The 15,674-nt window shown below is 51.9% G+C and overlaps 1 protein-coding gene across 2 annotated transcripts in view; it reads left to right on the top strand.

Annotated features, from left to right (window-relative positions):
* Nucleotides 1-15,674, top strand: part of LOC119956792 (putative GPI-anchored protein pfl2) — a 121,116-nt gene that overhangs the window by 13,823 nt on the left and 91,619 nt on the right. For both annotated transcript variants that reach the window (XR_005458684.1, XR_005458683.1), the window contains exon 3: nucleotides 14,463-14,843. The gene's annotated coding sequence lies outside the window, so the exon portion shown is untranslated. The remainder of the gene's footprint in view (nucleotides 1-14,462; nucleotides 14,844-15,674) is intronic.

Raw genomic sequence — 15,674 nt, 5'->3', positions numbered from 1 at the left:
AAAGATAGCTTTATAACACACCTGGCTGACAAGCTGGACAACTGTGCCACCTCAGGAAAATTGGAAAAGTAACCTATGACCAGTAAATACTCTTTCCCTTCAAGATAAAACAAGTCTATCCCTACTTTCTGCATGGAAGTGTCACTATGTCGCCTATCTGCATTGGTTCTTACATTTGTCTATGTTGGAATTTTTGACATGTCACGCATTCCTCTAACATCCTTTCAATATCCTTGTTGATCCCTGCCAATATACCATGTCTCATGCTCTCCTTTTACACTTTTCAATTCCGAGGTGGCCCTCATGAATTTATTGTAAATTTTCCGTCTCGCAGAGACTGTGGTATTATTATTCTTTATTGCCTTAGTAGGAATCCATTGGCTACACATAGTTCTGCTCTGATGTTGTGTACTTTGAACATGACCCTTTTGGCCATCCCTCATTGAGATTCTTGATTACCATCTGCAGAAATTCGTCCATTTTGGTTTCTGCCACCAGTAGTTTTGATTTTTCATCAGACACCGGCAGTGTCGCTGTTATCAGATTGACATGCGCTTGCATATCATCTTCAATATAATTATCTTCCAGCACAGCTGTAGCTCTTGATAGCCTATACCTGGAGTATAAATCAGATCAAAATCATACCGCTGGAGCGTCATCATCATTCTCTGGACACATTGTGACATCTCACTTAGGTTCTTTTTGACGATGGCTACCAATGGTCTCTGATTTGTTTAACCAGAAAAGTTGGTAGGCTATACAGATAGCTATGAAACTTTTCAAAGCCATTAACTAGTCCAAGACATTTCTTCTCAGTTTCAGCGTATCAACACTCAGACTCGGTCATGGACCTAGACGCATAGGCAACTGGCTTCCAAATCTCTCCATCTTCCTGCTGTAACAAAACTGCACCCAACCCATCCTTCGATGGGCCAGTCAAGATTTTTGTTTTCTTGGTCGGGTCGAAAAATGCTAGCACTAGAGCTGTTTTCAAAGCTTTATTCAGAGTAAACCATTCTTGCTCATGCTTACCTGTCCATTCAAAAGTATTCATCTTCTGAAATGAAAAATGAAAATCGCTTATTGTCACGAGTAGGCTTCAAATGAAGTTACTGTGAAAAGCCCCTAGTCGCCACATTCCGGGCCTGTTCAGGGAGGCTGGTACTGGAATTGAACCCGCGCTGTTGGCCTTGGTCTGCTTTACAAGCCAGCTATTTATCCCACTGTGCTAAAGCAGCCCCTGGTCTTGATAACTTCTTTCCGACTCGTGGCCTTGGCAAATTCGGAATAAATTTGCCTATAAAGTTGATCATTCCTAATATCCTCAGAACTCCTTTCTTGTCTGATGGCCGTGGCATAATCATTATTCCCTGTATCTTTACTTGATGAGGCTGTACGCCCTGAGCATTCAACCTCTCCCGCAGGAACCAGATTTCTTCAACGCCAAATTGACACTTGACTTTGTTCAACCTTAGCCCATGCTTCTTCACACTCTGTTGTACATTGATGAGTCGGTCATTGTGTTCTTCCTTCATAGAACCCCATACTTTTATATCATCAACATATACACAAACTCCTTGAATACCTTCCACAATATGCTCCATTGACCGGTGAAGGATTTCAGATGCAGATATTATCCCAAAAGGCATCCAGTCTGAGTTGTCGAAAACCCTGTGATGCAACCAGTGTACTGAAGCACATCGCACCCGACATTTCGCTCGTTATTTCTTCACATTTTGGTATTGAATAATGTTCTTGCCTAATGTTGGCATTGAGGTCTTTAGGATCCATGCATATTCTTAAATCATTATTGCGTTTCTTAACACGCACCATTGAATTTACCCAATCTGTTGGTTCTTTGATTTTCTTAATAACCCCCAGATTCATCATTCTATCAAGTTCAGCTTGGTGATGGTACTCTCCTAGGAACATACGGGTTGCGCTTATCCTTAAGTTGAATTTGATAAGTAAATGGCAAGACACTGAAACCTTTAAAAATCTCTGGAAATGCTTGTACAATTGAATCCACTGTTCCACTGTGCGCATTCAAAGCATAGTCAGCATTATATACTTTCTTAACTAGCTGAATGTTTCACAAGCTTCCGCACCTAGTAACGATTCACGATCCGTGGCTACAGTTGAAATTTTCACTTTAAGGATTTTACCTTTAACTTGAACTCAAGCACATGCACATAAATAATTAATCCTTTGACCATTGTAATCTTTTAAAAATACTAGTCTGTTCAAAATCTTGGGCTTGATTCTCATCGCTTCAATATCCGTGATACTGATGAGATTCGCTATCACTCCTGTGTCAAGTTTGACATTTAGAAACATTTAATTTATGAGTAAAGAAACTGTCCAGTTATCTATATTTACTACATACTTCATTATTACTACTTCTTATGTTCGTCGAAGTCCTTTCATTTGTTTGGCTACGGTGGCCCTGTCTTCATTAGTAACGACATCAATGAAGAATGTTTCCTCTAAATGAATTTCTTCAACAGTGTTTACAGATTTTTGTGAGTCGAATTTTTTGTTGGAAAAGCATCGCTTGGCAAAGTGGATTTTGCCCTAACGTGGGTGGAAAACAATACTAATACTACTAACAAACTGTAAACTGTTAACAACTAGAATACGAGAGCTAATACTAAACAACTAGCCATTTAAAAAAAAAAAAATTTTTATTAAAATTTTCACAAAATATCAATAACAGAAAATACTAAGAACAGAAAGAATAACCCCCCCCCCTCCATGTATACAAAAAAGAAGAAATAAATTAACGCCCATCATTAGCAAAGAACAAATATACACGTCCCTTCAGCCCAAAACAAAGAGACCCCCCCCCCCCGGGTTGCTGCTGCTGCTGGCCTTTTTCTACCGTTCTGCCAGGAAATCTAGGAATGGTTGCCACCTCATGAAAAACCCCTGCACTAATCCCCTTAGGGCAAATTTCACCCTCTCCAATTTAATAAACCCCGCCATATCGTTGATCCAGGCCTCCACGCTTAGGGGCCTCGCATCCTTCCACTGAAGAAGAATCCTCCGCCGGGCTACGAGGGACGCAAAGGCCAGAATGCCGGCCTCTTTTGCCTCCTGCACTCCCGGCTCCTCTGCAACCCCAAATATTGCGAGGCCCCAGCCCGGTTTGACCCTGGATCCTACCACCCTCGACACCGTCCTTGCTACCCCCATCCAAAATTCCCCCAACGCTGGGCATGCCCAGAACATATGGGCATGGTTTGCTGGTCTCCCTGAGCACCTAATACACCTGCCCTCGCTCCTAAAGAACCGGCTCATCCTTGTCCCAGTCATGTGAGCCCTATGCAGCACCTTGAGCTGTATGAGGCTAAGCCTCACACAAGAAGAGGAGGAGTTCACCCTTCCTAGGGTGTCCGCCTATGTCCCCTCCTCAATCTCCTCACCTAGCTCCTCCTCCCATTTACCCTTCAGCTCCTCCACCGAGGCCTCGTCTACCTCCTGCATCACTTGGTATGTTGCCGAGATCCTCCCCTCTCCAACCCACACCCCCGAGAGCACCCTTTCCTGGACCCCACGCGGCAGCAGCAGAGGGAACTCCGCCACCTGCCGCCTGACAAATGCACTTACCTGCATGTACCTAAAGGTGTTCCCGGGGGGAGCCCGAACTTCCCTTCCAGCTCACCCAGGCTCACAAACGTTCCGTCTACAAACAGGTCCCTCAACCTCCTAACACCTGCCCTGTGCCAACTCAGGAACCCGCCATCAATTCTCCCCGGGACAAACCGGTGGTTCCCCCGTATCGGAGACCCCATCGAGGCCCCCACCTCCCCCCTGTGCCGACTCCATTGTCCCCAAATTTTGAGGGTAGCCGCCACCATCGGGCTCGTGGTATACCTCGTTGGAGGGAGCGGCAGCGGCGCCGTTACCAGCGCCTCCAGGCTCGTGCCCACACAGGACGCCATCTCCATCCTCTTCCATGCTGCCCCCTCCCCGTTCATTTCCCACTTACGCACCATCACTGCGTTGGCAGCCCAATAATACCCACAGAGGCTGGGCAGCACCAGCCCTCCCCCCACTATCCCTGCCCCGCTCCAAGAATACCCTTCTCACCCTCAGGGTCCCGTGCGCCCACACAAACCCCGTAATGCTCCTGTTAACCCGCCTGAAAAAGGCCTTCGGGATAAGGATGGGGAGGCACTGGAACAGGAACAGAAATCTCGGGAGCACCGTCATCTTGACTGATTGCACCCTACCCACCAGAGACAGCGGCAACATGTCCCATCTCTTAAACTCCTCCTCCATTTGCTCCACCAGCCTTGTGAGGTTAAGCTTATGCAAGCCCCGCAGCTCCTGGCCACCTGGACCCCCAAGTACCTGAAGCTCCTCTCCGCCCTTTTTAGTGGGAGCCTACCAATCCCCCCCTCCTGGTCCCCCGGGTGTACAACGAACAGCTCGCTCTTCCCCAAGTTGAGCTTGTACCCCGAGAAATCCCCAAATTCCCGGAGAATCCTCATCACCGCCGGCATTCCCCCCACCGGGTCCGCCACATACAACAATAGGTCATCCGCATAGAGCGACACTCGGTGCTCCTCCCCACCCCGCACCAGCCCCCTCCAGTTCCTCGACTCCCTCAGCACCATGGCCAGGGGTTCAATTGCCTGCGCAAAAAGCCTGGGGGACAAGGGACACCCCTGCCTCGTCCCTCGGTATAACCGAAAATACTCCGACCTCCTCCTATTCGTGGCCACGCTCGCCATTGGGGCCTCATATAACAGCTTCACCCAGCTGACAAACCCCTCCCCAAACCCGAACCTTTCCAGCACCTCCCACAAGTACCCACACTCAACCCTATCAAAGGCCTTCTCCGCGTCCAACGCCACCACTATCTCCGCCTCCCCTTCTACCGCCGGCATCATTATAACATTCAAGAGCCTCCGTACGTTAGTGTTCAGCTGCCTCCCCTTTACGAACCCCGTTTAAATCCTCGTGGATAACCTGCGGCACACAGTCCTCTATCCTCGTGGCTAAAATCTTCGGCAACAGCTTGGCGTCTACATTTAAGAGTGAGATCGGCCTGTATGACCCACACTGCAGGGGATCCTTGTCCCGCTTAAGGATCAAGGAAATCAGCGCCCGAGACATCGTCGGAGGCAGAGCCCCCCCCCCCCCCCCCCATCCCTTGCCTCATTGAAGGTCCTAACCAACAGGGGGCCCAACAGGTCTGCATACATCTTATAGAATTCGACCGGGAACCCATCTGGCCCTGGCGCCTTCCCCGACTGCATGTTCCCTATCCCTTTGACCAGCTCCTCCAGCTCAACCGGCGCCCCCAGTCCCTCCACCTGTCCCTCCCCCACCCTTGGGAATCTCAGCCGGTCCAAAAAGCGCCCCATTCCCCCCTCCTCCGCTGGGGGTTCGGACCGATACAGTTCCTCATAAAAGTCCCTGAAGAGAGACTTCCGGTTGCGGCTATGCGGAGCTAAGCCGCACGTTCGGCAGCTCCCGCCAGGAACGGACTTTTGGGCTCTTTTAAGGGCTCCCAGCGGTACTTGCCCGACGGTTCCCAACGTGGGAAGGTGTCTGCAGCGGATCCCCAGTGGTCTATGGTCTTGACCAGGAGTGGGGCCAGCAAAATAGCGGTGGCAGCGCCTAAGAAAAAGTGGGGGAAGAGAATCAAGATGGCGGCCGGCGGAGGACTCGAGGAATGGAGGCAGTGGGCGCAGGTTCAGCAGGAGACTCTCCAGCAATGTTTTCAGGAGCTAAAAGTGGAGCTGCTAGACTCTCTGAAGGCGAATGCAGACAAGCCGCTGGCGACGCAGGCAGCCCAGGGGGTGGAGATCCGGGAGCTCCGACAACAAGCCTCCGAAAGAGAGGATGAGGCCGCGGCCCTCGCGGTAAAGGTGGAGATGCATGAGGCGCTCCATAAGAAGTGGCAGGAGTGGTTCGAGGAGATGGAGAACCGGTCGAGGCGGAAAAATTTGCGGATCCTGGGCCTCACGGAGGGGCTGGAGGGGTCAGACCTGGGGGCCTATGTGGTCGTTTTGTTGAACTCGCTGATGGGAGCTGGGTCCTTCCAGGGGCCCCTGGAGCCGCCATGGGCAGTGCTGGTGCGGTTCCACCGGTTCGCTGACCGAGAGTGCGTGCTTAGGTGGGCCAAGAAGGAGGGGAGCAGCAAGTGGGAGAACACGGTAGTGCGGATCTACCAGGACTGGAGTGCGGAGGTGGCTAAGCGGAGGGCCGGGTACAACCGGACGAAGGCGGTGCTCCACAGAAAGAGTGTGAAGTTTGGCATGTTACAGCCGGCCCGTCTGTGGGTCATTTTCAAGGACCGGCACTTTTATTTTAAGTCCCCGGAGGAGGCGTGGGCCTTTGTGCAGGCCGAGAAGTTGGACTCTGACTGAGGGTCGGGGATTTGTAAATAACTGTGTTAACTTTTGGTGGGAAGGGTCTCTGTTTTATGCTGTTTTAAGCTGGTTGTGTGTTGGTTCTTGGGCGGGTGGGGTGCTGTCTTTTTTGCGTGGGCGGGATCGGGCAGAGGGAAGGCGCGGGCTTTTCTTCCGTTTCCCGCGCTGAGGGTGATTGGAGGCGGGGTCGGAGCTGAGAGGCGTGGGCTTTTTTCCCCGCACGAGAGCGGGAGGGGGAGGAGGAGGGTCTGCTGATGAGTCTGGGGGAGGAGGAGTAGCCCCACGTGTTGGGGGGGGTCGGAGGTGTGGCGGGAGTCGCCGGGGTCAGCAGAAGTTAGCTGGCTCACGGGAGTGCTACGGAGGGAGTATCGTGGCTGGGAGGGGTCCTAGCCTTGGGGGGGGGGGGGGGGATGGGTACCGGGTTGCTGCTGAAATGGCCAGGAAGGAGCTGGAGTATGCAGGGGGGGCCGGGGTGGGGGTTTGCCGCCGTGGGGAACGGGCCGAGCGGGGGGCGCTGGCCTGGGGCGGGCAGGGGACGGGTTATGGCTAGTCGGCATGGAAGGGGGGCAGGGAGCACTCTGATCCGGCTGATAACTTGGAATGTGAGGGGGCTGAATGGGCCGGTCAAACGGGCCTGGGTGTTTACGCACCTGAAGGGGCTGAAGGCAGACGTGGCTATGCTCCAGGAGACGCATCTCAAGGTGGCGGACCAGGTTAGACTGAGAAAGGGCTGGGTAGGCCAGGTGTTTCATTTGGGGCTGGATGTAAAAAATAAGGGGGTGGCGATTCTGGTGGGAAAATGGGTGTCGTTTGAAGCGTCAAAGGTGGTGGCTGACAGTGGAGGAGGTATGTGATGGTGAGCGGCAAGTTGCAAGGGGAGCGGGTGGTGCTGGTGAATGTCTATGCCCCAAATTGAGACGATGCGGGTTTTATGCGGCGCATGCTGGGCCGCATTCCGGATCTAGAGAGGGGGGGCCTGATACTGGGGGGACTTTAACACAGTGCTGGATCCCCCATTGGATCGATCCATGTCCAGGATGGGCAGGAGGCCCGCGGCGGCTAAGGTGTTGAGAGGGTTTATGGACCAGATGGGAAGGGTGGATCCTTGGAGGTTCGCGAGGCCGAGGGCCCGGGAGTATTCATTTTTTTCCCACGTGCATAAAGCCTATTCCTGGATCGATTTTTTTGTTCTGAGCAGGGGGCTGATTTCGAGGGTGAAGGATGCCGAGTATTCGGCCATAGTCATTTCGGACCATACCCCGCACTGGGTAGACCTTGAGCTAGGGGAGGAGAGGGACCAGCGCCCACTCTGGCGCCTGGAGGTGGGACTGCTGGCGGATGAGAAGGTGGGCGGGCGGGTTCGGGGGTGTATCAAGAGGTACTTAGAGGCCAATGATAATGGGGAGATCCGGGTGGGGACGGTTTGGGAGGCATTGAAGGTGGTGATTAGAGGGGAGTTGATTTCCATCTGAGCCCATAGGGAGAGGCGAGAGCAAAGAGAGAGGGAGAGGTTGGTGGGGGAGATGGTGAGGGTGGACAGGAGATACGCGGAGGCTCCGGAGGAGGGACTGTTGGGGGAGCGACGTAACCTCCAGGCCAAGTTCGACTTTCTGACCACTGGAAAGGCGGAAGCTCAGTGGAGGAAGGCACAGGGAGCGGTGTACGAATATGGGGAGAAGGCGAGTAGGATGCTGGCACATCAGCTACGTAAGCGAGACACGGCCAGGGAGATTGGTGGAGTGACGGATAGGGGAGGCAATATGGTGCGAAGGGGGGTGGACATTAATGGGGTCTTCAGGGACTTTTATGGGGAATTGTACTGGTCCGAGCCCTCGGTGGGGGGGGGGGGGGGGGGGGGGGGGGATGGGTCACTTTTTGGATAGGCTGAGATTTCCGAAGGTGGAGGAGGGACAGGTGGAGGGGCTGGGGGCGCCGATTGAGCTGGAGGAGCTGGTCAAAGGGATAGGCAGCATGCAATTGGGGAAGGCGCCGGGGCCGGATGGGTTTCCGGTCGAATTCCACAATGCGGGCTGACCTCTGGACCCTTTGCCCATCTCTCCAGGCATCACCCCTCCCCCCGATGGCGCTCACTACCCTCCGGCCGTGGACATGTCCCCGGTGCTCTGTCCCATCCCCTGGGTGTTCGGATATTGCGTTTATGGTGTTGCCTCCCGCAGTGTTCAAGCACAGTGTACAGGCATCAAAGTGTGATTGGGATGCTAGGAAATGACTCCCACATGCCACATGACCCACCCACCCACAGGAATTCACTTGGCATGTGAGAAGTGTTCACTTAACCACAATTGCCAATTCCCTATTAGCAATAGCCTTCAGCCGCGCAGCCAGAGGCCTCAGCAGCTGGTGGGGGTTGATGCACGATCTATTGCACAAAGACGAGAGTTGAATACAACTGAGACTTTATTATACTAAGATGTGTGGTCTCCTACAGCAGCTGGCGAAATGGCTGCTGAACGGGGAACACACATATTTATACTCTGCTTACTGGGCGGAGCCAGCAGGCAGGGACTACCCCCCCTACCTGTAGTACAGGGCCTTACCACACATCTCTTAATATATACAACAGTGGTGATTACCACAGGGGTTATGGGTGATCGGTTTTAATATACAGAGGCAAAAAATTTTTTTTGAAGTCCAGTACATGGTGCTTTAACAGTCTCGAACCAATTACAGGTTTAGCCGGTCTGGGGCCTTGATGTGACGTTGGGAGCGACGCAGTGGTGGCGGCGATTCTGGTGTCGGTCTGGTCCTCGGTGACTCCGGGAGCGTGCCGAAATCCACTTCATCCTCGGGAGTGGGCAGGGGTGGACGGATGGTCCTGGGGGGGTTGTTGCTGGGTGCGCCGGGGGAGGGGAGGGTGGCGCCGGGATGGAAAGGTGAGTGTGTGTGGAACCTGCTGGTGCCAGGTCGCTGAGGGAGACAGAGTCCTGGCGGCCGTCGGGATACGCTACGTAGGCATGCTGGGGGTTAGCGTGGAGGAACTGCACCCTTTCAACCAACAGGTCCGCCTTGTGGAGTCATACGTGCTTCCGGAGGAGTACGGGTCCTGGAGCTGCGAGCCAAGTCGGGAGTGACACCCCGGATGTGGACTTCCTGGGGAAGGCAAAGAGACGTTCATGTCTCTATGGATGTAGGCGGGGAAGCCGAACAGAGTGAAGATGGTGTTGAGGGCTTTGATGACGATGGCTGACGTCATGTCGGGGCAGGGGATGGCGAGGGGGAATCTGGAGTAATCATCGACCATACTGAGAATATACATGTTTCTGTCGGTGGAGGGGAGGGGCTCTTTGAAATCCACTCTGAGGCTTTCAAAGGGGTGGGAGGCCTTCACCAGGCGCGCGCGGTCCGGCTGGTAGAAGTGTGGTTTGCACTCCGCACAGACCTGGAAATCTCTAGTGATTGCCCTGACTTCCTCGACGGAATAGGGCAGATTGCAGGCCTTGATGAAGTGGGACAAATGTGTGACTCCCGGGTGACAAAGGCTGTCGTGCAGGGTCTGGAGACGGTCCTCCTGTGCGCTAGCACATGTACCTCGGGATAGGGCATTGGGGGGCTCGTTGAGCTTGCCGGGGCGATACACAATCTCACAGTTGTAGGTGGAGAGCTCGATCCTCCACCTCAAGGTTTTATCGTTTTTGATCTTGCCCCGCTGTGTGTTGTTAAACATGAAGGCTACCGACCGTTGGTCAGTGAGGAGAGTGAATCTCCTGCCGGCCAGGTAATGCCTCCAATGCCGCACAGCTTCAATGATGGCTTGGACCTTTTTTTTGACGGAGGAGTGCCGAATTTCAGAGGCATGAAGGGTTCGTGAAAAGAATGCCACGGGCCTGCCTGCCTGGTTGACCGTGGCGGCTAGAGCGATGTCTGATGTGTCGCTCTCCACTTGAAAGGGAAATATCTCGTCGACTGCGTGCATCGCGGCCTTGGCGATGTTGGCCCTAATACGGTTGAAGGCCCGTCGAGCGACCGGCAGGGACAAGGGTTGCCCCCTGCATGGGTACTCACGATCCAGGAGTTGGCACGGTGGTGCTGCAAACAGTTGCCCTCTCCCCCCCCACCCCCCCCACCACCCCTGGTGGCCCACCCTTATGAGGGTCCCCCACCCCCAGCTGAGAGTCCCCCCCCCCCGCATCGAGTACTGGATTGGACTTTGTTTATTGTCACATGTAGCGAGGTACAGTGAAAGGTATTTTTCTGCGAGCAGCTCAACAGATCATTAAGTACATGGGAAGAAAACAAAATAAAAGAAAATACATAATGGGGCAACATCAGGTACACAATGTAACTACATAAACAATGGCATTGGGTGAAGCATACATGTAGTGTTAATCAGGTAAGTTCATAAGAGGGTTGTTTAGGAGTCTGATAACAGTGGGGAAGAAGTTGTTTTCCCCAGGCAGCGGGAGGTGTAGATGGAGTCAATGGATGGGAGGCAGGTTTGTGTGATGGACTGGGCTGTGTTCATGACTCTCTTAAGTTTCTTGCGGTCTTGGGCTGAGCAGTTGCCATACCAGGCTCTGATGCAGCCAGATAGGATGCTTTCTCTGGTGCATCTGTAAAAGTTGGTAAGAGTTAATGTGGACATGCTGAATTTCCTTAGTTTCCTGAGGAAGTATAGACGCTGTTGTGCTTTCTTGGTGGTAGCGTCGACGTGAGTGGACCAAGACAGATTTTTGGTGATGTGACCCCTAGGAATTTGAAACTGCTAACCATCTCCACCTTGGCCCTGTTGATGCTGACAAGGGTGTGTACAGTACTTTACTTCCTGAAGTCAATGACCAGCTCTTTAGTTTTGCTGGCATTGGGGGAGATTGTTGTCGCTGCACCACTCCGCGAGGTTCTCTATCTCCCTCCTGAATTCTGACTCGTCGTTATTCGAGATCCGGCCCACTATGGTCTTTTTGTCAGCATACTTGTAGATGGAGTTGGAACCAAATTTTGCCACACAGTCGTGTGTGTACAGGGAGTAGAGCAGGCGGCTAAGTACGCAGCCTTGCGGTGCCCCAGTATTGAGGACTACTGTGGAGGAGTAGTTGTTGTTTATTCTTACTGATTGTGGTCTGTGGGTCAGAAAGTCGAGGATCCAGTTGCAGAGTGGGGAGCCAAGTGCTAGGTTTTGGAGCTTTGATGTGAGCTTGGCTGGGTATTATGTTGTTGAAGATGGAGCTGTCGTCAATAAATAGGAGGCTGATGTAGGAGTCCTTGTTGTCAAGATGCTCTAGGGATTAGTGTTATGCCAGGGAGATGGCATCTGCTGTGGACCGGTTGCGGTGGTATGTGAATTGCAGTGGATCAAGGCGTTCTGGGAGTATGGAGGTGATGCGCTTCATGACCAACCTCTCGAAGCATTCCAACTGAAGTCAGGGCCACTGGACGGTAGTCATTGAGGCACGTTGCCTGGTTCTTCTTTGGCACCGGTATGATGGTGGTCTTCTTGAAGCAGGTGGGGACCTTGGAGTGGAGTAGGGACCAGGTTAAAGATGTCCATGAAAACATATGCCAGCTGGTCCACAAAGGCTCTGAATGCACGACCTGGGATCCCGTCTGGACCCGTCACCTTCCGAGGGTTCACTTTTAGGAAGGCCAATGTCTGACTTTGATAGATGTCATGAAGGGTATGGGTGTTTTGTGCTGCTGGGTCACTCAACAGCAGATTGTTAGTTTCCTGCTCGAACCGAGCATAGAATGCATTGAGTTCATCAGGGATGGTTGCGCTGCTGCTGGAGATACTGCTCGGCTTCGTTTTGTAGCCCGTTGGATGTTTAGGCCTTTCCACAACTGCCGAGAGTCTGTAACGCTAGCCTGTGACGCTAGCTTGGTCTGATATTCTCTCTTGGCATCTCAGATGGCTTTGCGGAGGTTGTACCTAGATTTCTTGTACAGATTGCCTGACTTGAACGTCTCAGACCTGTCCTTCAGTAGGGAGTCAATCCCGCGATTGAGCCATGGTTTCCGGTTGGGGAACGTACGTACTGATTTCTTTGGCACGCAGTCATACATACATTTGCTGAGGAAGTCAGTGACGGTGGTGGCATACTTATTTAAGTTGGTCGCTGAGCTCTTAAATATGCTACTGGGGTGGCAAACCCAGAATCCCTGAGCTCTTAGCCTGTGAAAAAAGATTGCTACTCACTTGCTCGGCTCCCCTCAGAAGCCCCACTGCCAGGTTCACGTTTTTCAAAAGCAATACTGATACAGCGTGATCACTTGCTGGGGAGGCCACTGAATGACAAGGGGTTGTTGGATATGGGGTCGCTCTTGTTAATTGTATGGAAAAGGGGCTTAAGTGCTTATAATTAGTGTGGTAGTATGTCTAGAGAGATCATATTACCAAAGAACCAAGCTGCCATTGGTACTGCAGCCTCGCTGCCCATTGGCCCAGGCAAGTCATGTGCCTCTCTGCCAATTGGTTGTGGCTAGTCATGTGACTCCCCGCCGATTGGCTGAGGTTGGTAGCTCCGCCTACAAGGCGGGGTATAAGAGCTTGTGCTGGCTGGCAGTCGGCCTTTCTCTGTACCACCACAGCTGGGCTCACATCTAGCGTATTAAAGCCTGTTGTTTGGAACTTCACTACGACTCGAGTCCAGTTGATGGTGCGTCAATTAGTTTATCACCATGCTATGGCGAGAACCCGATTTCGCCTATGGGAACAGGCCGGTTGCATCGCAAACTGTTCGCCGCCTTGCGCGGATCTTGTTTTTGGTCTCTCCCGTTATTCACCATCCTTGTTACGTTTGAGCGAGAGCACAATGAGGCCAGAGAATCGCACCCTATGACTGTACAAACTCGTACTGGACTCTTTGTGGCCCTCACAAAAACTGCACAATGTTCAGCACGATTCTTGACTCCTCAGATTCTGAAGCAGTCCATGTCCTTAATTGCAGCAAGACCTGAACAATATCCATGCTTGGGCTGACAAGTGGCAAGTAACATTCACGCCACACAAGTGCCAAGCAATAGCATTACCATTGCTGAATCCCACACTGTCAACATCCTGGGGCTTACCATTGACCAGAAACTGAACTGGACCAGCCACATAAATACTATGGCTACAAGAGCAGGTGAGAGGTAGGAATCTTGCGGCGAGTAATTCACTTCGCGACTCCCCAAAGACTGTCCACCATTTACTCAATTTTTGTGCATCAAGTAAACTAAATCAAATAAACTGAGGAACAAATTAATGGGACAACTGCTTAAAGTGATGTTACCTTAAATCACAAATGAAACTTAAAACATCGAACCAAAACGTGAATAAGAGGGTCCCTGCGGTGCCCACCGGGCACCATCTACAAAGCACAGGTCAGAAGTGTGATGGAATCCTCTCCACTTGCCTGGATAAGTGCAGCTCCGACACCACTCAAGAAGCTCAACACCATCCAGAACAAAGCAGCCCGTTTAATTGGCACCCCATTCACATACATTCACTCCCTCCATCGCCGATGCACAATGGCAGCCGTGTGTACCATCTACAAGATGCTCTGCAGGCTCCTTGGGCAGCACCTTCTGAACCCATGACCATCTCGGAGGACATGGGAAGCAGACATATGGAAACACCACAACTTGGACGTTCCCTCCAAGTCACTCACAAACCGACTTGGAAATATACCACTGTTCCTCCACTATTGCTGGGTCAAAGTTTGAAAATCCCACTGTAACAGCACAGTGGGTGTACCTACACCACATGGACTGCAGCAGCTCACCACCACCGTATAAAGGGAAATTTGTTGGGCAAGAAATGCTGGCCTAACCAGAGACGCCCACAAACCTTAATTGAATAAAAATAAAAAAATTTGAGAGGATGATGCTCGAACTTCCATTATTATTGTTTACCTTTAAAAAAAACTTTAGTCTTTTGACCTTAATTGGCAAATATTGATAGATTGCAAAGATTTATGAATGGAACAGCAATAATCTGACCCAGTACCAGCTCATTGTGTGGTGTAACAAAAATTACAATTTTACGTTTACTGGGCGAGGCTTTGATTGGCATTGAGATTTAATTATCTTTCTGCGTGGAATGTTATTTATCTCCATCTGATTCTGTCCTTTTCCCTGCAGGATCCACCTATCTCTTCCCCCGAAGATCAGGAGATGTCACCATTCTGCAATGTACCGGTGCTGGGTCTGTAAATGCCTTGTGCACAATGAGTGATTTCAGTCCTGAAACGGCAACTATGGAAACATGTCAGGAAGACAATAGTGAAGAGTGTGATTGTGAAATTATCAATCATCAGGAAGATAGTTGGGAAAATAATCTGCAGTGTCAGAAATGCGAATTAAATGGAAATGAGGCATTCGCTGTGAAGCCAAATCACTCAATGGTATTTACCTGCACCGTTCAAGATTCCACAGGAGGATCATCAAAATGTCCTTCCTGGATCAACCTGACACGGGAGGGATGTGAAAACTACGACCTGTTCCTGGTGATAAATCTGAACGGTATGTGCACAGGAGAGATCAGGGGAATTATTCCAGGGTCATAGGAGAGATTTAATCTGAGATGAATGTGAGGCAAAACTAACACAGATTTCAAAGAGGATGGCCGGGATTTGCTGTCTGTTTTTGCCAGGCAGGAATGGCAGTGGGAGCGGAGAATCCATCGGGATTTTCCAAACGGCTTTTAAGCCATCGGGATTTCCCGTTCCGATTGACCCGCCCCCATAATGGGGTTCCTGCCATGCAAGGTCAGGAATCACTATTACTATACATTTTAATATCACCAGCGGGCATCCTTGACTCTATCCCCTCCTCACTGACGTGACGCCATGTCAGCAGGGTTTACAACAGCTTTTGACAAGCGGGAACCTGGTGAAGTGAACCGGCCGGGGGCGGGGAGGGGGGGGGGGGGGGGGGGGGGCACCGTTAATACAACCCCAAGGGGGAAAGAGGGTCATGCCCGGGCAGTATCCTGACAGTGCACTTCGCACTGTCCCCAGGCACTGCCCCCTGATACTGTCCTCAGGCACTGCCCCCTGATACTGTCCTCAGGCACTGCCCCAGTCACTGTCCTCAGGCACTGCCCCAGGTACTGCCCCCAGACACTGCCTCAGGCACTGGCCCCTGGCACTGCCCCCTGTTACTGTCCTCAGACACTGCCCCAGGCACTGTCCCCTGGCACTGCCCCCGATACTGTCCTCAGACACTGCCCCCTGATACTGTCCCCAGACACTGCCTCAGGCACTGCCCCCTGATACTGTCCCCAGGCACTGCCCCCTGATACTGTCCCCAGGCACTGCCCCCAGACACTGCTCCCTGATACTGTCCTCAGAC

Source organism: Scyliorhinus canicula, chromosome 24 (assembly GCF_902713615.1).
Source record: "Scyliorhinus canicula chromosome 24, sScyCan1.1, whole genome shotgun sequence".
NCBI classification, from domain to species: domain Eukaryota; kingdom Metazoa; phylum Chordata; class Chondrichthyes; order Carcharhiniformes; family Scyliorhinidae; genus Scyliorhinus; species Scyliorhinus canicula.
The sequence above is the reverse complement of the archived record's forward strand: the minus strand, read 5'-3'. Positions and strand labels throughout refer to the sequence as shown.